Source organism: Tamandua tetradactyla, chromosome 21 (genome assembly GCF_023851605.1).
Source record: "Tamandua tetradactyla isolate mTamTet1 chromosome 21, mTamTet1.pri, whole genome shotgun sequence".
Taxonomy (NCBI): Eukaryota; Metazoa; Chordata; class Mammalia; order Pilosa; family Myrmecophagidae; genus Tamandua; species Tamandua tetradactyla.
The window spans coordinates 25,782,414-25,806,744 of record NC_135347.1 but is presented as its reverse complement, the minus strand read 5'-3'; the positions used below and the strand labels follow the sequence as shown (position 1 = coordinate 25,806,744).

The 24,331-nt window shown below is 34.0% G+C and overlaps 1 long non-coding RNA gene across 5 annotated transcripts in view; it reads right to left on the bottom strand.

Moving 5' to 3' along the window:
- Positions 1-6,232: 6,232 nt before the first annotated feature.
- Positions 6,233-24,331, bottom strand: part of LOC143665533 (uncharacterized) — an 84,355-nt gene continuing 66,256 nt past the window's right edge. For 2 of the 5 annotated variants that reach the window (XR_013167040.1, XR_013167041.1), the window contains one exon: positions 6,233-6,347. This is a non-coding gene — a long non-coding RNA (uncharacterized LOC143665533). Of the gene's footprint in view, positions 6,348-8,019; positions 8,141-24,331 lie in introns of those variants that run through there. The other 3 variants (XR_013167044.1, XR_013167043.1, XR_013167042.1) reach the window with 2 other exon arrangements.

Below are 24,331 nucleotides of genomic sequence, written 5' to 3'. Positions count from 1 at the left end.
ACCACAGTAACAGCAGAGGTAAATAATGGAGGTAGGGACAAGAGTTAAGAGGAGGCTTAGGTTTCCTATTTGGTGAGGGTGTGTTTATTGGTTTTATTTCTCTTGGGATTTTTTCACAAAAGAAAAAGGAAAAAAGTCTATTGTGACAATAAAAAAAATATTTAAGCCCTCTACCCTCCTATATTCTGGAATAGCTAGAAGGAAAAATATGAGAGGATCATACAGTAGCCCATGACAAACTCTGGGGTCTGTCATGTAACTACTTGTTGAAGAGTGCTTTGAAATCTGTTGCTTTTTTAATTCTTTGCTTTGTGTATATGTTATGCTATACAATAAACATTTAAAAATAAAAAAGATGCATTTAAGCTTTTTGGGTGGACCCAACTTGTCTTAATTATTGATAATTAACGATGAACAGTGACTTTTTCAATGGATTGCTATTGGTTAGAAAATGCCATGTCAGTCAAGTCACTAACCATTGATGGCTGGCTTAAAAAGGAACTTTTGACCTGGTACCACTTGGGCATGGCTGAGGACTGGTGGAATTTGCCTGACATTCAACGGGTTCACAAGTTAGTTGCACTTACCCTGGCTGTGTGTGTTAGGGAAGGTTCTTTAGGTGGTAAATATCAGAAACCATCTCTAGCTAGTTTGAGTAGAAAAGGACTTTTTTGGGGGTGGGGGGGTGGATACTGGGAAATCTCACTGAAGCCTGGGAGTCACTGAATCTCCAGGCCTCTGAGAAGCTGGCACCAGGGCAGCAACTCTGGGCCTAGATTGGTCTTTTCTATTTGTCTCTCCGGCTCTACTCTCCACCTTTCTCTATCCTGTACCATCCTGCTCTGTGCATTTCTCTGCTGGCTCTTATGTACTATACAAATGGGCCCTTTGACTTTTGGTTGGGTTTGGTTAGCAGCATTTCCTGGTAGGAGAGCAAAGAAGGAAAAGAGAGTGAGGTCAGGATTCTTATTCTTTTGGCTCCCACTTTTGGAGATGACTAAGGCTGCTCAAGCTACTTGGACAAAGGTTAAACTTATTTCAAGATGGCCTTCTTGACACAACTCTCTTTCCAAATTCTAGACATAATGCATGATTTTCTTCCCTTTTGAACTTCCCTCTTAAGAGTTTTAAGCTCCAGTGAATATGTGGAGGAGTGAAGGTGGAGGCATCCCACATCTCTCTTGCTCCTGGGGTCCTGGTCCCAACAAAGGCAGCTTTCCCCTAGTGCTAATATTTCCAGATATGTTGTCCTGGACAACAGAAAAAGAAAATGCCACACAGAACAGAGGAGGGCATTTTTCCTTACCCTGAGATGATTTGTCAGTGTTGGTACTGAAGTCAGGCAAGTGGGTTCCATCTCCTCCTATGGAGGTTTCATCTCCATTCCCAGTCTGCTGTCTTCATGACACGTAAATATCTTGATTGATTCACTTTGGGAGTTGATTTCTTTCAGTAATCTAAGGCCTTGTATTTGAAGGATGGTTGTACAGCAGGGAGCAGGGTATGGGGCAGGGCATTCTGTGCGGCAATTTGTTGCAGGGCATGTATGGTTGCAGGTTGGGGATGTTACACTGATGCTTGTGAACATGGGCACCCAGTGGCCAAGGAGGTTGCAGCTGTATGGGTGCACCAGTCTGAGGCTGTAACCATGGTGTCTGCAACCCTGATTTTTGCTGGTCTAAGGCACGAGGCCCTATGTGCACATGCGTAGAGCTGTGACAGCAGGTCAGCATTATGCCTTTGTGGATTGGGGGTAGATATGACTCAGCTGCACAGGTCAACACTTTCTCAGAGCTGGGAAGTGTGGCTGAGGGCCATGCACAAGTGCAGTTGTAGGACTGCTGTAAGATTCAGTTCCAAGAGTTGAATGACATGATCAGGGCCCATACACATGAGTGAGCCTAAGAGTGCTGTAAAACTGGTGCACAGAATTCAGGGGAGTGGGGCAGGGTGAGGTATGTGACACTATGGGCAGGAGGGTAGGTGTAGCCTAGGTATGGAGGTTGTTCTAGTTTTCTAGCTGCCAGAATGCAATATATAGAAATGGAATGGCTTTTAAAAATAGGAATTTAATGAGTTGCTATTTTGTAGTTCTAAAGCTGAGAAAATGTCCCAATTAAAACAAGTCTGTAGAAATGTCTAATCAAAGGCATTCAGGGAAAGATACCTTGGTTCAAGAAGGCCAGTGAAGTTCAGGGTCTCTCTCTCACATGGAAGAGCAATGGTGAACACAGTCAAGGTTTCTCTCTCTTGTCTGGAAGGGCACATATTGAACGTGCATCATCTGCTAGCTTCTTCTCCTGGCTTCCTGTTTCACGAAGCTCCTCAGGAGGCATTTTCCTTCTTCATCTCCAAAGGTTGTTGGCTGGTGGACTCTGCTTCTCGTGACTATGTCATTCTGCTCTGCTATCTCTTAATCACTCTCATTCTAAAATGTTTCCTCTTTTATAGGTCTTCAGAAACTAATCAAGACCCACTAAAATGAGTGGAGATACACCTCTAGCTAACCCAGCTTAACAACAACTCTTGATTAAATCACATCTCCAGGGAGATGATCTAATTACAATTTCAAACATACAATACTGAATAGGGATTAGAAGAAATGGCTGCCTTTACAAAATGGGATTAGGATTAAAACATGGCTTTTCTAAGGCAGATACATCATTTCAAACCAGCAGAGAGGTTAATGTCCATTGTACTTAAGCACTAGCGCAGCCTGCAGAGAACATGGAGGAAGAGGTAGTTCCAGGAAGGATGCAGAAGAGGTTGGTTTGACTGCGCTTGGCGTGGGGTGGGGGGAAGCTACATGCATTGGGAGCTGGTGGGGTGGGTACACCTGGAACGCAGAGAATGAGAGCAAGGGGTAGGGTTCAGGTGTGTGCAATGTGGGGTGAATCGCCAGTCATGGGGCTACACTGGTGAGGGTGGCATGCCCAAGGAACACTGCCTGGCTTACTTCCTAGTCCCCAGCTCCCGTCTGTGCACTCCCACATTCTCAGAGCCTCCTCACTAGGCTCCAGCCCTCTGCCTCTCAGTTCCTTGGCCTCTGCAACCAGGGCTGTCCCATGTGGTGCAGAAGGCTCTCCCAGGTCAGCTGCACTCCTGATTTTCTGCCTCAGTCACCTTCCTAACTCTTCTCTAACTTTTCAGGGGAGCAAGGCTAATTTTGAGCCACTCTATTCCAGTACACATATATTTTTTACATAGTGAAAATGTTTCCACATGTACTCTCCTAGTTCACTGACTTACATAAAATTTTCTTTTTATTAAAGTAATTTATTTTTATTTTCTTTTTCACCCTTCTTTCCTTTGACAGAATCTCTTCTAAAACAATTCATCCACAAACCAACATATTTTGCACAAATACATCTTATTCCCTTTGAATGCCTCAGAAAAATTTGAAAAGCTCTTGGTATGGACTAAATTGATACTACCTCAATTTTCTAGATAACCTGAGTTATTTTTCATTTGTAGAAAATGTGTTTTTCATAGCTTTTAGATTATAACTTGTCAAAATAGTGGGGTTTTTTTTGTGTATCTGTGCATGAAAAATATGACAAGAAGTACTTAAATGTTAAATGATGAACATAAGGTGATGACATTCAATTTATTCATTCACTATTGAAGACTAAAAAATATTCAATTTCCCTTAAAGGGCAGAGTATGTTATCTCCTCGTGAATCTGTACTTAGTTGAATATTTGCTATGGTCAGTGAAAGGGAACAAGAACAGTGGCATACCAGATCAAAGCCCGTGCTCTTTGAATATATTGAGAATGTCATGTGATTCACGCTGCTGCAGATGAGAAGACACTCATAGAAGAGGCATTCCAGGCAAGGTATTCTAGATCAGTCATCCGTGCTTTCCACACCAGGCTGAACTCAGACATATAAGATAGTCCAGCCAAGACCAATCGAGCTCGACCCTTCCCAGAAGAAACCTCCAGACAAAATGTAGGAATATTTCAATGACAAATTATTATTATCTTAGGCCAATGATTTCCTTTAAAATTCTTTTCAGGTTTATTGAGGTATAATGTGCATATATTGAAATTTAGACATTTAAGTTGTGCAAGTCTATATATATTGTTTTTGGCGGGAGGGATACATAAGCTGATAAAGGTCTACATATTTTGACAAATCTGTATAGTCACATAACCACCATCACAATGATGATATACAAAATTTTCATCATTCCAAAGAGTTTCTTTGTGTCATTTGATCAACCCCAATTCCACCCTCAACTACTTTGGCCCCTGACTGCTATTGATCTGATTTTTGACCCTATAATTAGATCTTTTAGAAATTGTCATATAAACGGAATCACTTAGCCTGTAGCATTTTGAGTGGAGTTTCTTTCACCTAGGATAATGCTTTTGAGATTTATCCATGTCATAGTATGACTCAGTAGTTCATTCTTTCTTTTATGCTGAGTAGCATTATATGGATATAGAATAATTTGTTTTTCCACTAATCAGTTGTAGGTCTTTAACTGTTGTCAGATTTTGGAAATTATGAATAAAGCTTTGTAGGCAGGTTTATGTGTGAGTTCATGACAACTTCTCTTGCCTGTTTTATATAGTATATATTTAAGTTTATAAGAAGTTGCCAAATTGTTTTCCAAATTGGTTATACTATTTCACATTCCCAACAGTGAAATTTTAAGAGTTTCTATTTTTTAATTTTTTTTTGCCATTCAAATATGTATGCAGTGATATCTCATGGTAGTTTAATTTGCATTTCCTGAATGACTAATGATGAGAATATTTAAATGTGCTTATTTTAGACTCATAAATAGTCTGTAGCGAAGTATCTTTTCATATATTTTGACCATTTTCATTTGGTTATTTGCTTTTTCATTCTTGATTTTTCAGAGCTTTTTATATATTCTGGTTATTAAATAAGCGTTTTTCAAATATTTTCTCTGACACCTTGGCTTGCCTTTTCTTTATATTGTGTCCTTTAAAGAGCAGAAGTTTGGATTTATTTATTTATTCATTTATTTAAGGAAGTCTGTTGTTTTCTAATGTGGCACATGTTTATTATGTCCTAAGAAATCATTACATATCTTAAGGCTCAGAGATTTTCTTTTATATTTTCTATTAAAAGTTTGAAATTTCAGGTTATACTTTTACATTTACGTTATTATTATCTTTTTGCATATGGATGTGTAATTGTTTTAGCACCATTTATTGAAATGACTAAAATTTCTTTGTTGAACTACATTGCCAAATTTGTCAATTTTCTTTTGTTCATATGCATATGAGACTATGTCTGCACAATAAGCTTATTCTTTTCCATTAATATGTGATTATTCCTTCACTGAAACACATCATCTTGATTACCATAGTTTGCAGAAAATCTTGAAACCATGCAGGGTGAATCTTTCAACATTTTTTATTTTCAAAATTGTTTTGACAAGTTTAGGTCTTTTGTTTTTCCACATAATGTTAAGAATCAGCTTGTATATTTCTTCAAAGTAGTCTGCTGGTATTTTATTTGGGATTATGTTCAATGTGCAGATCAATTTGAGAAGAATTTGTCCTGACAATATTGAGTCTTCTATTTGATGAACATGATATATCTCAAACTTTACTTAGATCTTCTTTGATATTTCTCAAAAAATGCTTTGCAGTTTTTAGCATATGAATTTTACCCAGTTCTAAAATTTACCCCTAATTACTTAGTGTTTTTTAAGCACTATTACAAATGGTATACTTTAAATTTCAATTTCCAATTTTATATTGCTAACTTATATAAAGACAATTGACTGTAGTATGCTGACATTATTTCCTGTATCCTGCTAAACATACTGATTTTGGAAGATTAAGGAGTATTTTCTTTGATGACAATCATGCTTTCTTGAATTAAGGAAATTTTATTTCTTACTTATACAATCTTTGTGCCTTGTATTGTTTTCCCTTGCCTTTATTTCACTAGTATTTATGCTATTGGATAGGAGTGGTGAAAGTGTACATTCTTGTCATGGTCCTAATTATAAAGGGAAATAATTCAGTTCTTAAATGTAAGTTATGATCTTAGCTGTAGTTATTCATAGATATCCTTTGTAAGGTAAGATATTTGGCTTTTATTTCTAGGGTATGTAGACATCTTGCTATGAATGAATATATGAATTTTGCAAAATCCTTTTTCAAGCCTCTTTTGAAAAGAACATATGTTTCCCTCTTTAAAATGTAGTTGTAAGTTAATTATATTGATTGATTTTTAAATTTTGAACTAGTAGTTTTATTCTCAGGATAAAATTCATTTGATTAGGGTGGTACGATGGTGGCTCAGCAGCAGAATTCTTGCTTACCATGCTGGAGACATGAGTTCAATTCCTGGTGTCTGCCAATGAAAAAGAAAAAAAAAATCATTTGATCATCATTTATTATCTTGTGTATATATGCAGTATTTAGTGTGCTAATTGAAGAATACTGGTACTCATATTCATGAGGTCTTTTTTCTCTTATAATATTTTTGTCTGATTTAGGTATCCTTGCAATTTAGGGCTTAGAAAAATTTGAGGGGTATGACCACTTCTTTTATTTTCTGGAAGATTTTTTTTTCTTCTTTTATTATTTTGTGGCCTTCACTGGTGATGCCACCCTAATCTTTAGTTTTCACTATGAATGAATTTCTTAATGCATATAGAATTATTTGAGTTATCTATTTCTTGAATGAGCTTTGGTTATTTGTGTCTTTCAACATTTTTTCCCACATTCTCTCTGCTATAAAATTAACTGACATGTCAACAGGTTTCAGCTTGGTTTGCTTTGCAAGAAGTGCGAACTGATACAGTTACTCACTTATTCATTCAACAATTTATCAATGAATCTTTTAATGGGGGTTTAAAAAGCCACTGATATTGTTTAGATTCTGTTATATACATTGAGCAGATGACAGAACTGAATTCTAAGAACTCAGAGAAGACTATGTTACAATATTTAGAGCCCAGTGTGATAACATTATCTCATACAGATTTACTCTGCATGGGCTCTGAAAGTAGAAAAAAATAAGGACACACTTTACTCCTTGATAAGGTCAGAAAAGTATCACAGAAATGTGACCAGGGTCTTAAAACATAAAGAAAAATTTTATAGATGTGGAAAGAACCATTTAGAGGCTTTAAATATTTAAAAATTCATACAAAGAAGAACTTATGTAAAGATACATCCAACAAAAGCAATCAGTCTCCTTGCTCCTTCTACTGTAGCTACACTGACCCCTTTGCCACTCATTTATCATACCTCACACATATTCCCCCCATGGAGACATTGTACTAACAATTAGCTCTGCCTGAATATTTCATTTAGATTTCTCTTAAATGTTAACTCCCCAGAGAGGCCTTCTCTAACCACTCTGTTTAAAATGATATTATTCTCTCCCTTTATATCTGCTTACTTTTTAAAATTTTCTCATAGCATTATAGGATAGTATACCTTTTTTTTTCTTCATGCATTTGCTTATTTTCTTTCTTGCAACATCTCTCCCTTTAGTATACAAGTTCCAAGATGGGAGAGTTTATGGTTTATCCTTTGTTGTTATTGTCGTTTTTTACTGCATTACCTCCCATATCACAGACATTTGATAAATATTACTGAAATATTACTGAACAAATAAAAACGAATGAAAATCAATTATTTTAGGAGATTTTTTTAACAACTAAGAAACTCACCTGGAATAGGAAAAACAGACTTTGATTCTGTGAACTGCTACTACTCATTTGAACACATTTTATAATTTTTCTGAATTTCAGTTTTCTAGTCACAAGATTTAAATTTCCAATTTTGTCATGATGCACATTAACTTGTTCCCCCTGTAATGACCAGGCATCTCCAAATATCCAACTTTCAGATATCACTCACTAATACAACTGTTGTTCCATATGCTGCATACTTCTATAATCACTTAACACTAATTGGAAACTTATTCAATTTACTGTATATTAGTCCTTTTTCCTGAACAGCTAGATGAAACAAACTGAGTTGAATTCATTTTATTTGTTAATTTATCATAATAATTCCATGGATCAACTTCACTGCCCTTGGACCATCATTAATGAAGTCATTTCAAGCATCTGACTTGGTCTGTCTTCGTGTGGACCCGGACTGAAGGTTTTCTCTTTCTTTACTGAATTACTGCACGAGGAAGGATAAGAGCATGCAGAAGCTTTTATAAGTTTCAATCACTGCTTAACTTCAGCTCTATAAAATTTATTTAATATATAAAGGCAAAAGAGGTGTGAAAAGTCAGGTGTTCTGTCCCTAGTCTACCTGACTTTCCCACACTAATTAGATTATCTAAATATTCCGCTTGGATTTTCTTCCAACCAGCAAAATCTGACCTCCCTGGAGCAGCTCATGTCTTACATTGCCCTTTCCGAGAGTCATCACGTTTCCTCCAGAATAGGCTGGGCTTTCCTTTTCCGCCTTCTCTTGGGTATCAGAAATCTTCAAGTTTCTGGCATTCACGTATATTACTTTCTTTTGCTAGGGTATAGAGAGAGCTAGGAGAACTTCAAGCCCAAACACGGACCAGGAAGTAAGTCCAACAAAATGGCATTATGGATGTAGGATCAGAAAGGCAACTTATCTGGTTTCCTTTTTTAACATCATATAAAATAAACACACAAAACTAATAGTAGAAAACTACACACTTTTTACTCTGAGGTTAGAAATGTCAACAGTCACACTTTTACAATCTTATTTTGCTGGAAGAACGTTCTTTCTTAGTCCTTAAATTCCTTTAATTTAATTTTATTTTTTTACCCCTTCCCAATGTGTTCAGGGAAAGTAGGAAAAACTTGAGGACGGAGATTATATGACCAATCTCATTTATGCCTCTAACTGTTAACTTAAATACTTTGTGTAGAATAAATTCTTGATAAGTGTGGGGGAAATTATAAAGAAAATTAAAATAATGACATTTATTTTTAAAGCTATGTGCTTGTTTTTTATTTATATTTCTTGAATAATATGGAATGCACATTCTACCTTCCTGAGATGTGAAAAAAACTTTTTTGTCTTTTCTAAGTTTAAATATATATGTAAGGAGATGTAACAGGGTCAATATTCTACTTCAACTAGTAATTCTAACTCTATTTTTTTTCTGTTTTATTTAACCTTCCCAAAATCCATTTGCAGTCTCCTTACATTTTATTATCTTCCCCATACTGAAAAAAGTAGAATTTTTCATTTATATCTTAAGATACATTTATTCATGTTTAATAAAAATTTTTAAAAACTCATTTCTCTTATTTCTGACACCATTTCTCCAGAATTCACGAGAGGAATATGTTGCATTTTAGAAAGCGCTTTATGCATCTTCTCTCATTAGAGCCACACGCCGACCTCAGGGAGGGCAGAGCAAGTGCAATTCTGCTTGTATTAGTGAATGATCAGAAACAGTAAGAGATAAATCTTAGCTCACATTGCTTGAGGTGGCAGAGATAGAATTCGGGTCTCCTGCCCTACAATTATATCTTAAGTCACTCCAGAAACATGTTGCTAAGTTTTCCAGCACTGTCTGGTGCTATGTAAAAGAAGCCAATCACAAAAGAATAAACACTACCTGATTCTGTAAAAAAAATTAAAAACTAAATTTTTAGAAAGAGTGACACAAGTAGATCAGCGGTTGCCTAGCAGTGAGGGTGGGGACAGAGAACGGACACGCAAAGGAGCACAAACAAGGGAACATTTTGTGGTGATGAATGTATTCTAAACGCTGATTTTGGTGGCAATTAAATGGCTGTTTCCCAATGTATTATACACTTAAGATGACTGAAAACTTTTTTATGAAATTATACCTCAGTCAAGCTTAAAAGTAAACAGGAAATTGCCACCTCTATGTCAGTAACATCAGTATAGGAACTTTCCTTTTAATTTATAGTGCACTCTGCTTGATCAATTAACATTTACAAAGCTCCTACTTTTAAATTCCCTGATAGCAGGTTTAAGGGTAAGCAGTTGTTAAAAGTACAGAGCCATGAGATTTTCTCTCAATTGAACTGAAGCACTAATCACTAGGGCACTGTTGTGTTATTTAGAACATGGAATGAGGTCACATTTCTCCCTGGTGGAGAATAAACAGGAAATGTACTTCAAAAAGTACCTAGCATTTAATGCCTAATCCTTAAGAGAATGTCTCTTTTATCACAAAAACAATTGACATTTTTTTGGCCAAAAAATGTCTAGATGCTCAGTCATATTCATTTTAAAATAAGAGAGTATACTTATGTTGTATAGTGGGTATAAATAACGTAAACCAAAAAGATAAGAAAAAATTAAATAAAAATGAAGCACAAATAAAGTTATAGTCACTTTCATTGTTCTTTAACATAAAAATCTTGTAAATGACTTCAAGTGATCATTTCTCCTTACTTGGATGCAATGGTATCTGTCATATTAGTGTTGGTACTACATCAAAACAAAAAAAAACACATGCAAAAAAAAAACATTTTAGTATGGAAAAGTACAAATATATAAAAAAGAGAGAGAGAATAGTATAATGAACCTCCATGGGCCCAATATCTAGTTTCAACAGAGTTAACATACTTTTGATAAGCTCACACATATTCTCTACTGTCCCCACCTTACACAATACTTTTAGTCAAATTCTAGATATCACGTTATTGCATTTATTGATATTTCAGCTTATGTGTGACAGATTGTGGCCTTAAGAAGTTCAAGATTAAAATTGAGAAAATATTATAAATTTATGAAAAATATATTCATGGTTATATATATATATAAATTACATATTCTGTGATTCATTCTTTCATAAAGTAAATCATTAAAGTTACATATATTGAACACTGCCATATTACCCAATACCATTACTTCCATTTTGCCCATGATTATTTTAGGGAAGTAATTATGAAAACAAAAACAAATCTAAGCTGTTATCACTATCACAGATAAGTCAGTATTTATTGATCATATTACTTCTTTCTTAGATCACCTGGAATTTTATTTAATCAAAACTTAGAATAGATTTTTCTTGAATTCCATGCACACATTTCTGTGTTTCATTTAGTAATTATTTGGTCTTAAACTTAACAAAAGCTGAATCAAGTGGTTGATCATATTGCCTCATTATTTTTAGAAGTAAATGTGTTATTTATCTCTTGCAATAGAACTGTATTTTTCAGCATGTATTCAGTGTTACATGCAAGCTTTTTTTGCCTCTCTGTTTTTACTATCCTTATTCTCAATTCCTTCATTTATTTTCATCTTGTTTTTTTCTCTCTACAATATATATCTGCATATGACTCTTCAGAACACCCTTTATATTAAATGAAGCAGAATAACTCTATCCATCCATTTACTGAACATCCTTTAGTATAAAAATAAAGATGTGAAAAAGATGTGATTCATGCATCCAAGTAACTTACACACGTGTGTTTTTAAATTCAATATCCATAAGAGTAAATGAAAAACACAAAGCAATAGATATCCTAACTACAAATTACTTGAAGGAAATAATATTGCTATAATAGTTTATAGCTGGGATTAATCAGTTTAGGCCAAAGTGAAAAATAAACATGGACAAGTGTCAAAATGTTAGGATTTCAACTGACACAAAGAATGGATAGGAAGGATTTCAGTTGAAGAAGAAACGGGATTTCAGAAAGGTGGCAAATTGCACAGTGTTACAATGATAAGCAAATACATGGTACATACAAGGGATGATGCTGATTCTATAGAAGGTTTCATAATTAGGAGAAGTGGAAAACGGTCTTATCTAGGTGAGAGATAGTCAAATTGCAAGCAATATGAAGAAACAAGGTGAGAAATTTAAACCTGCTTAGGGAGAGTAACGGGGAGCAATTGTTTTTTTTTTTTTTTTTTTTTGAGCACAGCTAGATTGAAAGGACCTAAGGGGGATTTACCCAGAAATTGTGTGCAAGATAAACTAGAGTCAGAGAGAGGAAAAAAAAAAATAAATAGGAGAAAAGAGACAAGAGAAATGTGTCAGAGAGCTATGCTAGAAAACTTGTTAAAGAATCCAGACCTCTGATGTCAGGGTCTTAAATAAACGCTACCGATTTAGGAGATCAGCTAAGTTTTCCGTGATTCTCTTAAAATTCTAATTTCTCTATCACAGCTTAATTTCTCCTTTTCATCTCTGTTGTATTTGAGACTTTGGCATCTATTTCAGGAATGTTTTCATCGATATCGCAAGATTCCTTTCTAACTCTGGAAAACTACGCATAAACTTTGATTTTAATATACATGACATGAGAGTTTATTTATAATTCTCACTAATAAAACCCAGCACTATGAGAATGCCAAGTTTGATATTTTCAGCTGTTATCTTTAATTTCCGAGCTGTGTTAATTTTGCTGATTGTGGTAGCCTCCTTTCCACCTCATTAATGTCTCTTTTTTCTTGAGGCTACCCTAGCTAGCACGTGTGCATGAGGTAGGTGAACTCTACTTTCTGGATGTTTTTTTTTCCTGAATTTTACCTTTCTCGACTGATTTTTCTCTTTAAAAATTTTTTTGTTTTATATACCTATTTCAAGGGTACCTTTTATGCCATAATTGATTTTGAGGACTCTTTGGCCTGATACTATTATTTAGATAGAAATTTATGGGAATGATTTGAGATGCTACTCAAAATTGCACCATCATCAGTCTTTATAACTCTTTTTTTGAATAGGAACCCAGAAAACCAATTCTCTTCATTTTAAGAAACATATTGAGTTTCTGTGGACATTTTCATTTTTTGAATCTAAAAAGAATTTTTTCCCCCAAAATATATAACTCTAATGAGACATTCCTTAGATGAATTCATGTAAATTTAGACCTGGATAAAGAAATAGGTAGAAATGAAAGATGCTAAATAGCTTAATTATGCTCATTTGAGTGTCCTTCAAGATTGCAAAATAAAAAAAAAAGACTGATCAGTATAGAGAAAAATTGGATGATTATAGATTGTTCAAAACATGTTCTACATATAAAATGTTTTAGAGTTGGTTTGTTTTGAGATAAAGAGTTCTCAGAGTTCCTTGAGTCAGAGCCAACTAGACATCCGTTTCTTATAAAATGCCCATCTGCTGCTGTGAAACCAGCCTCGATAGCGACATGGCAATTTGTATTGATTTTTGAAATTGAATTCCTAGATTAGCAACTTTGTACTAGGCATGTCTTGTCTTTATTAGAAGAATAAATGTTTCAATATACTAAATTTTTCAAAAGAAATCCTGGAATGAACTTTCAGATGCCACAATTGTATAAATAAAACTGTAAATAATATAAAAGTGCATATTTTCATAAATTTTGCTTTTACTTTTTGCCTCTGAAATAAGATGCAAAAGTTATTTTTTCTCTATTTTAATGTCTCATTTTATTTTCACCAGAAATATCTATAAATATATACTTCCATGATATGTATTTACTGCTTTCATACATACATTTTCATCTATTGTTTATGTAAATATTGTTTTCATCTATTTTTATCCACTTTACATTATGAATTATAGTCATATTGTAATGTGATAGTTAAGTTCATACGTCAGCCTAGCCAGGTTAAGGTGCCTACTTGTTTGGTCAAGCAAGTACTAGCCTGATTGTTACTGTGAGGATATTTGATGGCCTTAGATCATCAGTAAGTTGACTGTATCTATGGTTGATTGCATCTACAGTCAACCGAGGAGATTGTCTTCAACATGAGAGAAGTGCCATCCGATTAGTTGAAGGTATTAAAAGGAGAAGTGATTATTTCAGGAGTAAAAGAGAGAATTTCTCTCTCTTCTTCAGCCAGCAGCTTCTCCTGGAGAACTCATTGGAAAACCTTCATCAGTGTTTTGCCCTACAATTACGGACTTAGCCATCCCCTCAGGTGCATGAGGGAATTCTTACAAAAATTTCCTAACATTTACATATATCTCCTATCAGTTCTGTTGCCCTAGAGAACTCTAACACATCTAATTTGAAAATATGACTATTTTATTTACTAGGATATAAACTGTTGATGGCAGAGATTAGGAAGGTTCTAACAGTTTAGGAGCTAACACAATTTTACTTAGTGATCTCCACTTGGTAGATGCTTAATACATCTCTATTGAGAAGTGAATGAGGCAAATATTTTTTGTTGTTCTTGAGTTTGTTTTAATAGTGTCAATGATCTCTAGGAATTTACCTTTAATAAGTATCTAGCTATCCCTTGACTTTAAACAAATCAATTTAATATTCAAATAAATGAGTTTGTTTCATTTAATTATTTAAATATGTGTTTGTAGGTGATCCATTCCAAGTACATCCAAACTTTGTGTGAAGTTAAAGTTATCATTGGTTTATAATCACCTTATTCATTCAGATTTTGATTAACAATATCTGCATTTTCTTTCTTAAAGTAAATATGATACTTCAATAGGCTTATGATTCCAAATTACTATGGAAGAGATGTCTTGAATATCAGTATGTACTTATGACAAAGTGATGGTGTTTGGATGAATGTATCTTGCTTTTTATTCACAATGTTTAAATATTAAGGGTCATGCATTGAAGGAAAATGAATTTCATGTGGTTTCTTATCATAATTATCACTGAATACCATTGATTTGACAAATTCATACTTCAGTTTTCATATTAAATATCAACTTAAAGAAGTCATTCTTAACCGGGGGCATGCAGCATGATTGCAGGAGGAGCTCTTAGAAAGTACTGCTGGATTCCACCTGAAGAGCCTCTAATATAGATTAAGAATGACATTCAGGCTGTGTGCATTTTGAAAATTTACCTCAGGTTATTACTATGTACACTCCTCTTATAACTACTGGATTGTAGGCATACTGGGAACAGGTATTTACTATTTATTATTTCAGCTAAATTGTACATTTATACAAGTTCTAATGTTATCCATTCTCTTTTTCTGTTGTTCTATACCTTGGATTTCAAGTCAATATCCCAAGCAATCAATGTATCTTGGTGATAGTGAGCACTATTTCCCTGGCTAGGTATGGTTTTATTTATGAAGAAAGAGAAAATTTGGAGTATGTTTTATATATATATATATATATATATATCCCTTGCATTCCTTTGTGTTATTACCCATTTTCCCACAGAAATTTCACAATTTTCTTATTTCTGTGCCATTCTATTTCTAACCTCCTGAACAGTGCTTTTTCCTTTCAAGGCAATTTATCTTCCCATGGAGGCTGTGCATCCTTCTCTTTAGAACTGTACTTAGAACATTACTCAATACTCCTAGAGGCTTCTGAAACCACAATCCTTTTCCGAGTAGATTCTCACATAAACAGTAATCAGTCTGAGGACCTGGATTACTCTAGCCTTTGCACAGCAGGTTGCACTTGGCTTTGTCATTTCGTTCCATGGAAGCTGTTCTTAGACTGTACAGAGGAAAGTCCAGTTTCCCATATGGGGGGTTAATATGAAATCTCTACTAATCAACCCCACCATATCTTCTCTATTATACTTCAAATCTGATACAGACAGAATAGGAAAAAGGTAGCAGTGTGTTGCAGATACTGAGAGATCTTTCTTTTATTTTTTCTTCTGTATAATTTATTATAGATATATAAGCAAACAGAAAGCAAAAATAATACAATAAACTATTTCAATATTTGCATTTCCAGTGCGCAAAAAACTATGAGCCTCTCTTACATCACTGCCTTCCCAAGGGGAATGAAAGTTTGAAGTTTGGGTAAACTGTTAAGTCCACATTTTCTAGAGATGTTAACTTCAAAAGTCAACAAGACAACAATCACAAAACCCATGGGCACTGTAGTGAAATACAGAGGTTATAGTCACCCCTTGCTCTCTCCCTCTTTCTCTCATCTCACTCTCCATTCTCCATTACTTGGCAAGCACACCTTCTCAGACTTCCTGTTTACTTATCTTACTCTGTTTCCTCTATAATGGGGAATTTTTTGGTCTCATACTACTCATCATTTTTGAGTTGAAATGGAAGAAAGCATTTAGGAACTAAGAGAGAAAACCATATTGCCACAAAAAAAGAGGTCAACTGCAATTGGGTCCAAAGTTCCATCAAATAATAATAAAACAATATTTTGTTTACTTTCGAGCAGGTATTTTCTCATTTATATTGATTTTGTATCTCTTCTTTGCAAACAAAGTATCTCCATAAACAAACAAAACACACACTAATCATAACAGCATTAATGAGTATAATGAAAATTGTATTGAGACACAATACAACATTGAAGACTGCATTTTGTTACTTTGTACCAGGAGTCAAAAAAGAACCCAAATTTATATTCAGTTTAGCTACTTATTAATTGTTTGTCTCAGAGACAAATTTCTGCGAGCCTCAGATTTTGCCTATACAATGGAAAAGAGGATTCTTATTCTTCCCAAAACAGAAAACTCCTTTAAAACCAAAATGCAGCAAGGAACGTGAAAAAGTTGTATGCAATAAAATCACTATAAACCAAAGGTAGCAATACTATGGAAAATAGTCTACTAATGTCTGATGTTCTAAATCTTAAATCAGGTATTGAATTCAACCACATTGATTCTTCCAAATTTAGTGTTTGACTTTCACCAACTTAAGAAAACGTATCCTAGAAAATGTAGACAACTTCTGATAATCACATCATTCTCTGCTTATATGTGGCTAAGTTTCTGTTATGTTTTTTAGAGACTTTTAATAATTATTCATATTGTTCAATGCTTCAGTGTTTTACTACATCTCAGGATGCAACTACTAAACTTACAACTTGAAAGTTTAGTAAATAAATATAATGTGCTTTAATTTTTTTGCTGATCTTGGTTTTTAACCTTTTTTTATTAGAGCAGCTGTAGGTTTACCGAAAAAAAAAAAAAAAAAAACTTTTTCTCCGCTTCAACTCAGAAGTAATGAAACCTGAGTTTGTATATATGCCCTACCATTTGCCCCTGCGGTTTAACCTGTAATTATTTTGCATTAGTGTAGTAAATTTGTTATAATTGATGAAAAATATTATTGTAATTATATTATTAGCTATTATCCATAGTTTACATTAGGGTTACTTCTTTGTGTTTTACAGTTCTATGTTTTTTAGTTTTTATTATTATTATTCTAGTAGCATATATGCAACCCATTTTATCCAGTTTTGGATATACAATTCGGTGGTGTTATATTCAGATTGTTTTGATTTCGAACTAGGCAAAATATATTCTAATGTATAAATGGAAAAATAAATAAACAAAAATATTCTAAAGACATTTTTAAAGTAGTGCACTTATTAGGGACTTATGCTTTTACAAGTCAGATGGGTCATAGCTACCTTAATTAAAGAATTTCCTATCATCTTATGATTTTACAGCAAAATCAGTGAAAAAGAATGGAGAGGGGCAGGCCACTGTGGCTCAGCAGGCAAGAATGCTTGCCTGCCATGCCAGAGGACCCAGGTTCGATTCCCCGTGCCTGCCCATGTTTAAAAAAAAAAAAAAGAATGGAGAGGCATGAGATAAACCCAAATTCTGGTATGGATTTAGTAGACGAATATCAGGGCATTTCAATGTCAAAGTAGGAGGGAATTGTGGTTTTAATAATACGCGCAGTTCAGTTTTCTGGTTCATCGTAGAAGTACAAGCAAAAAAAATACATATAGTTAGATGCCTACCTAACTCCTTCCCACAACACAATTCTAGAGAGAGTAATTCAAAAGTTAAAAATGAAACTATAAAAATATTAGAAGAAAATGTTAGAATGCTAATTTTATGTACACTTAGAATAGAGAAATATTTTCTAAGCAAAGCATTAGCCCTGAAAATATAATGTAAAAAAATAAGTGAAGAAACAAAAATATAATAAACAGGAATTTTCTTATTAAAAAAACTCAAGAAAATGAAAGACTGGGAAAAACATTTAAATCATCTGTTTGAAAGAAAGGTGAAATTTTTAAATATATTTTTTAGAGATCTCCAATTAATAAATAAAAGGCCAAATTTCAATGGTAAAATGGATAAAAATGTACAGTTCTTATTAAAGGATATAGATTAAAAACATATAAAAACTCTTCAAGGGTGTTGCAATGGTGGCTCAGTGGCAGAATTCTGGCCTTCCATGCTGGAGACCTAGGTCCTAATCCTGGTGCCTGCCCATCAAAACAAAAAAAAAAAAAAACAACTCTTCAAAGACACATACATAATTAAAATATAAGTAATACCAGATGAAGTGTTACAATAATAAAGGCAATAATCCTAAACTGGGTAATATTCGATATCAATCAGTAAATACATGGAGAAATACAAAATGTGGCGTTCAAAAAAAAATACTGAAAAACTCTGTATTGACATTTAATTCCACTTCTAGCGATCTCTGCTATAGACATGCTAATGTATCTGTACAAAGATGTAAGAACAGAAACGATAACTGCCGCACTCTATGTAAATAGCAAGATATTCTCTAATTTGTGCCCTCAAAAAGAAATGGAGGTAATTCAAGGGTAGTTCAGTGGTAGAATTCTCACCTGCCATGCAGGAGACCCAGATTTGATTCCCGGACTGGGCACTTTCCACCCCCCCACCCCCACCCGCCCCCCAACAAAAAAGAAATGAAGAACAGCAGAATAAATGGGCATATATTAATTTTGAGATTCATTTGAAAAGTGTAGTTGGGGAACTCATAAACATGCTCAACAGTCATTCCCCAACCCTGGCCTATGCTCCTCCATTACTTTGTGTGCAGGTGTTTCAATATGTTTCCATTTCATCACCTGGGGGGAGACTTTAGGTCTAATGTAACCACCTGACTGGACTTGAACCCAAAACCTGGAGCAAATAGCCTAAGCTGTTTGTCAGGGTGGGACCTCTGCACAAAGGTTGCTTGATACATGGTTTTTGCTCAATGGCAAGTCCCCCTTCTCCTGTGCTGTAAATTCCCACTGTCTGACAGTAGAGGCATCTCTCCTCTCTGATACATACTAGGGTGTGCAGAGCTGCCATCACCCAATCCTGACCACAGCAGTTGGACTTTCTGGAAGACCAACCATGATGGGATCTTTTTCCCTGTCCTCTTGGACCCTTTGTATTGTGTAAGAATAAAATGGTGTTTTGCTAAAAGTTTTGTTTTGCCTGAGCCTATGTCCTCACTACCATGTAGCAAATCACTCCAGAGTGTATCAAATGATGCTTAGTAAAATAAAGACCAAAACTTGACTATTGGATTGTCAAGAAGTTGGTTGCTGACAAACACATAAAGAGAGATTTTAAGAGCCAGTGTGGAGTGATTACTTTGTGTTTTGGAAAGGTTGAGAAATGAGAATACAGAGCTGAATTGTGTCAACCAAAATTTTTAAGTTTGCTAGGAATTGGGTGTCATCTGGAAGAGAAGATGAGGAAGAAAAGAATTGTTTCTCAAGTGGCAAAGTATAATTTATTTGAACCCAAATGGAGATGTTTCTGTAGAGAGTAGAAGCACGATGATTCATGAGTTATTCATAATTGAGGTGCAAAGTTCTAGACTCTTTGAGAGGAGTTGGGATCCAGCATATAAATGGAGAATTTTGATCTGGATCTGGAGTAGTTCATTCATTGAAACAGGAGGAAAAACAGAAAATACACTTCAACAATAGCAAATATAAAGTATATAATATTTAAGTCGAATTTGTTTAGTCTTTCCCTTCATCTTGAAAGCTTTTGTAGTTTTTCCCTCATTTTTTTATATCAAATATAATTAGACTTCCAAAACTAGGTATTATTTTATCTGTTCCAAATGAATTAAGATTCATGGAAGTTCTAGATGCTAAAATTTCTTTATCAGGAAAAAAGGACAGAAAAATTATGGTTCTGAATGGAAAGTCATAGCATTGAAAATAATAGAGAATTTGGGCGATGAATAAATAAAACATTTTTTAATAAAATTTTTTTTTGTAACTTCCGTAGAAGTTCCTCTATTTAGTTGAGAAATGAATTTAAGTAGGAGGCCTAAAGTAAATTCATTTATCAATTGACTAAATAGAGGAAATTATAGATGTGGCATATGGGAGAAAATCTTAATTCTTTATTTTCCTTCCTGGAAGTGTCTTTACTTCATCTGCAGTAACCCAGTGGGGGTAAAACAAATCCTGTAATCTTCACTTAAGGCTCTTACATTATTTCTACCGTTGAATTTGAATTTGATATTTATCGGGAATAATAAGTAGCAGATAACAACAACGTTATGAATTTTGCGTCATCATATTTTAATTTTTTTCTGTATTGCAGGTATCATTTTAAGGCTACAAAGAAGAATGTATTATTTGCAAATGAATTACTATCATTACTATTTAATGATGAATGATTCATAATTTTATAAACATATTTAATTTGTGAATGTTTAATATAACTATGATTTACTAGAATGAAAGTGTGACAAGTTTCCTTTGCATATCAGTTAATTGTGTCAACTATTCTATTTATAAATATTTATATTTCAAGTAAATGAAAATTCAAAGGTGTTTTGAAAACAATATTATATATTTCCTGCTCTATTCCGAACTTTTTGAATACCTTCTGATTGGATTCCTTAGAAAATTAATAAAACTGATTTTTCATCAATAGTTTTTCTTCTGAATTAAAAAACAGAAGCCTAATAATTGGGGATATTGTGGGGCAAGTAATGATAACCAAGAATGAATGAATGAATGATTATATAATTAATAATATTCATTCACAAACCAAAAGAATAGAAGAATAAAGCAGCAAGGGGTCCAACATAACTTTGTATAAATTGTGGAGCTTTCTAGGCTTTGAGGAATGTGTGTACATGACAGGTGTGTGAGTGTTTTGGCATGCATATGCATGTGTAATGTTGTTTATCTTCTTATTGCATATAGTGGTTAAACACAGAAAGTATTTATTAGTCCTTCTCCTGTCCAAGCCACTATAGTAAAAAGATGAGTAAATAATACAAGGTTTCTCTTTCAGAGAAACTTATAGATTGATAAGAAAAATAGACACATATAAATAGTTCTAAGACAAGACAGGATTGATGAAAAGACCCAAAGCAAAATGAAAACATCAGAAAAAAGAAACTAATTTTGAGTGAGAGTATCTAAGAAATTTGGGGGGAGAAAATTGGATTTGAGTTAATCATTATAAAAGATAAGTAGAAACAAATAAAGACAAACATGGTGGTGTTTAATCTAAGCCTGAACATTCATTTTGCATACAGAACTCTAGGTCATTTCCCACTGAAACAAGTGGTGGCATCAGACCACTTTTTATCTAAAAAAAAGTTTAAAAGTATTAGACGGCTTTTTTTCCCTTTCTATTCTCACTGAGAACTAGTAATATTTTTCCAAGTTTTCCAGCTGTATTAACAAGTATCAAAATATGAATCAAAATGTTATTAAAATTTATAACCAAAATTACCATGCACTTGTGAAATTATTTAGGATGAATAAAGACATTGCATCTTCATTATTCATTGTTCAACTGTAGTGCAAATTATGTAAAATTGTATTTTAAAGGTTTGCTTCATATTCTACTTCTCAAAAAAAATGTTTATTAAGATAGACATGAGATTCCCTGCCAAAATATCAGTTGACCATTAAATCACAACAAGAATTATCTGGATATCTAGGCACATTAGACTCCCTAGAATTAGTAAATTTCAATTTTCTAGAGAGTTAATAGCTTTCACAAAAGCCAATTCACTTTATTACGGATTAGAAAAATCGTCATTGTGACCCAACCCATATTTATTTATGCATGTATTTATTCTTTAATGCAAATTTTGATAACAACAGTCTACTGAGTTCTAGTACCAGCTTTCATTAACCAGGGATGCCCCACAGTTTATGTCAGGGTCTGGAACAGAAGACCATATAATGAAACATCTTATTGTTTTGCCCTGCACTCTGAAAATATAAGGTTATACCTTCAGGGCGCGTGTGTGCACGTGTGTGCAGGGGTGGATGCGTTAGGTCAGGAAACCAATAGAGAATGAAAGCAATGCGTGGGATAGCTGAGGAGAGGGATTGTGGTAATTTCAGGTGCTTTTCTTTTTGTATAAATTAAAGTAGGTAATACTCACAAGAATCTAGGCAACGATAGCAATAGAATAAACCCAAAAAATGGGTTTATTCATTCTTTAATAATGATAATGGGTTTATTCCTGTTTCCTTTGATAACACAACAGGAACTCTACAGATAAAAATAAGAAACATTCTTTCCCTCCAGAATTTTCAGTGTAATGGGTGACACAGACACATAAACAGGTAATAGCACCTGAAAGGATAATGGCACCTCTAACCCTCTAATCTATTCCGATACAAAGAGAAGACCTTTCCAAGCAGTTGACTCCTAAGCTAATATTTAAAACATGAAAAACAGCGTTAATGGTGAAAAAGGTACTATGATGAGTAAATGTTTTCAGCCTAGAAAAACCATACGAGCAAGGACACAGGTGGGAAGGCAGGCACTTCAAGCTTTCTTTCTTTCTTTCTTTCTTTCTTTGTAGCCCATTTTGTAGCCCAAATGGGAGGCATGCGGTATTGTGAAGGCAGGCTGCAGTGTTTAGCAATAGGTAGGTAATGAGAGAAATCTACTTAGAAGATTAATGCTTATAAACTTTATGTTGTAGGAAATAGTTTCTCTTTGTTTCAACAGACAAGATTTATGAATAAAGATCTCATGCTGGCTTTCTTTGTAGAGAATAGATTTGAAAGACTGCAATCTGGAGTCACAGAGAGCAGTTCAAAATTCTTCACAATAAACAAGGCAAGAATTGATAAAGATGGTTATGCTAAGTGGTTTGCATATGTCTTGGGAATTCAGAAAGTTTTGCTAAAAGTGTAACCATGTAACTTATACCACAGTTGAGGTATAGAACTTTTTTATTCCCCGGAGTTGTACCTTGTAATTAATATCAACTTATCCCTTCCCATCTTCATACAAATGGAAAAGCAAAGTCTGTACTCTATTGGAAAAGTCTGCTTTTATCCAACCTCATGCTTTTGAAATTCATCCATGATGCATGTGTCGGTTCATTCCATTCGATTTTGGATTTGAAACTCAGCATATATCGGTATCAAATATATCTGTATATATCACAATTTTTTCATTCATCTCCCAGTTGATAAAATTCGGGTCATTTCCAATTTGGGACTTTTTGTGGGGGGGGATGTATGGTAGGGGAATCGAACCTGGGTCTCCTGCATGAAAGGTGAGCATTCTACCACTGAGACACCCGTGCACCGCAGGGACTATTTTTATTTAAGATTCTATGAGTTTTCATTTTTCATTGGGTGGGCGACGGTGGCTCAGCAGGCAAGAATGCTCGCCTGCTATGCCAGAGGACCCGGGTTCGATTCCCGGTGCCTGCCCATGTAAAAAAAAAAAAAAAAAAAGATTCTATGAGTTTTCATGTATAACAATTTTGTGTATATATGTTTTTATTTCTCTCGGGTAAATGAATACATAGAAATACGGTTTTACCCAATAAAGGCTAAGGGTAAAACCGTACGATGCCGCCAAACGAATTTGCAATGTACTTGTATCATTCAACATTATTACAAGTAAATTATTAAAGCTGTACTCATTTTGAAAACTTGTAATAACTTCTTGTTAGTCTTAACTTTAGCCATTCTTAGAGGTCTAAAATGGCATTGCATTGTGGTTTTATTTGCATTTTTTAGATGACTAACAATGCATAATGCCTTTTTATGTGTGTATGATCATTCAAATATCCAACTATTTGTGTGGTTGTTTAAGTCTTTTTACCCACATTTAACTGTTGTTCTGGGTGGTGTTTTTGTTTCTTTGGTCTTTTAATTATTGAATTGTATGAGGTCTTTATATATTCTAAAGGCTATATGTATATATATAAAATATTTTTTCCAGTTTGTCTTATTTTTTAATTTTCAGAATTGGGATTTTTATTGTGATTTTAATTTTAATTGAATCAAATTTACTTTCCCCCCTTTTATGATCTTGTTTGTTAGGCCCTGTCTAAAAATGTTTGCTTGTCTAAATCATGAAGATATTTTCCTAAGTGTTCTTTCAAGAAGGCATCATTTTATTTTTTGCATTTAGGTCTATGATTCATCCCAAATAATTTCCTTGTATGTTTTGAGATAGGGGTTAAAATGTGTATTTTTAATCTAGGATATCCAATTGTTCCAGCACATTTGGTGACAAAATTTTCATTTTTTCATTGAAAAAGCCTTGGTTAAAAATCAGTTTATTGTAAAAATCTGGCTATTTCTGATCTCTCTATTTTGATCCATTGACATATTTGTCTTTCTTCATACTACAATATTAATCTAGAAATAAGCCAGTGTATATCTACCTAATTCATTTCAAGAATATTCAGTATATTCTAGGTTCTTTGTATTTTCATTTACATTTTTTTTTTTCTTTTTTTTCTTTTTTA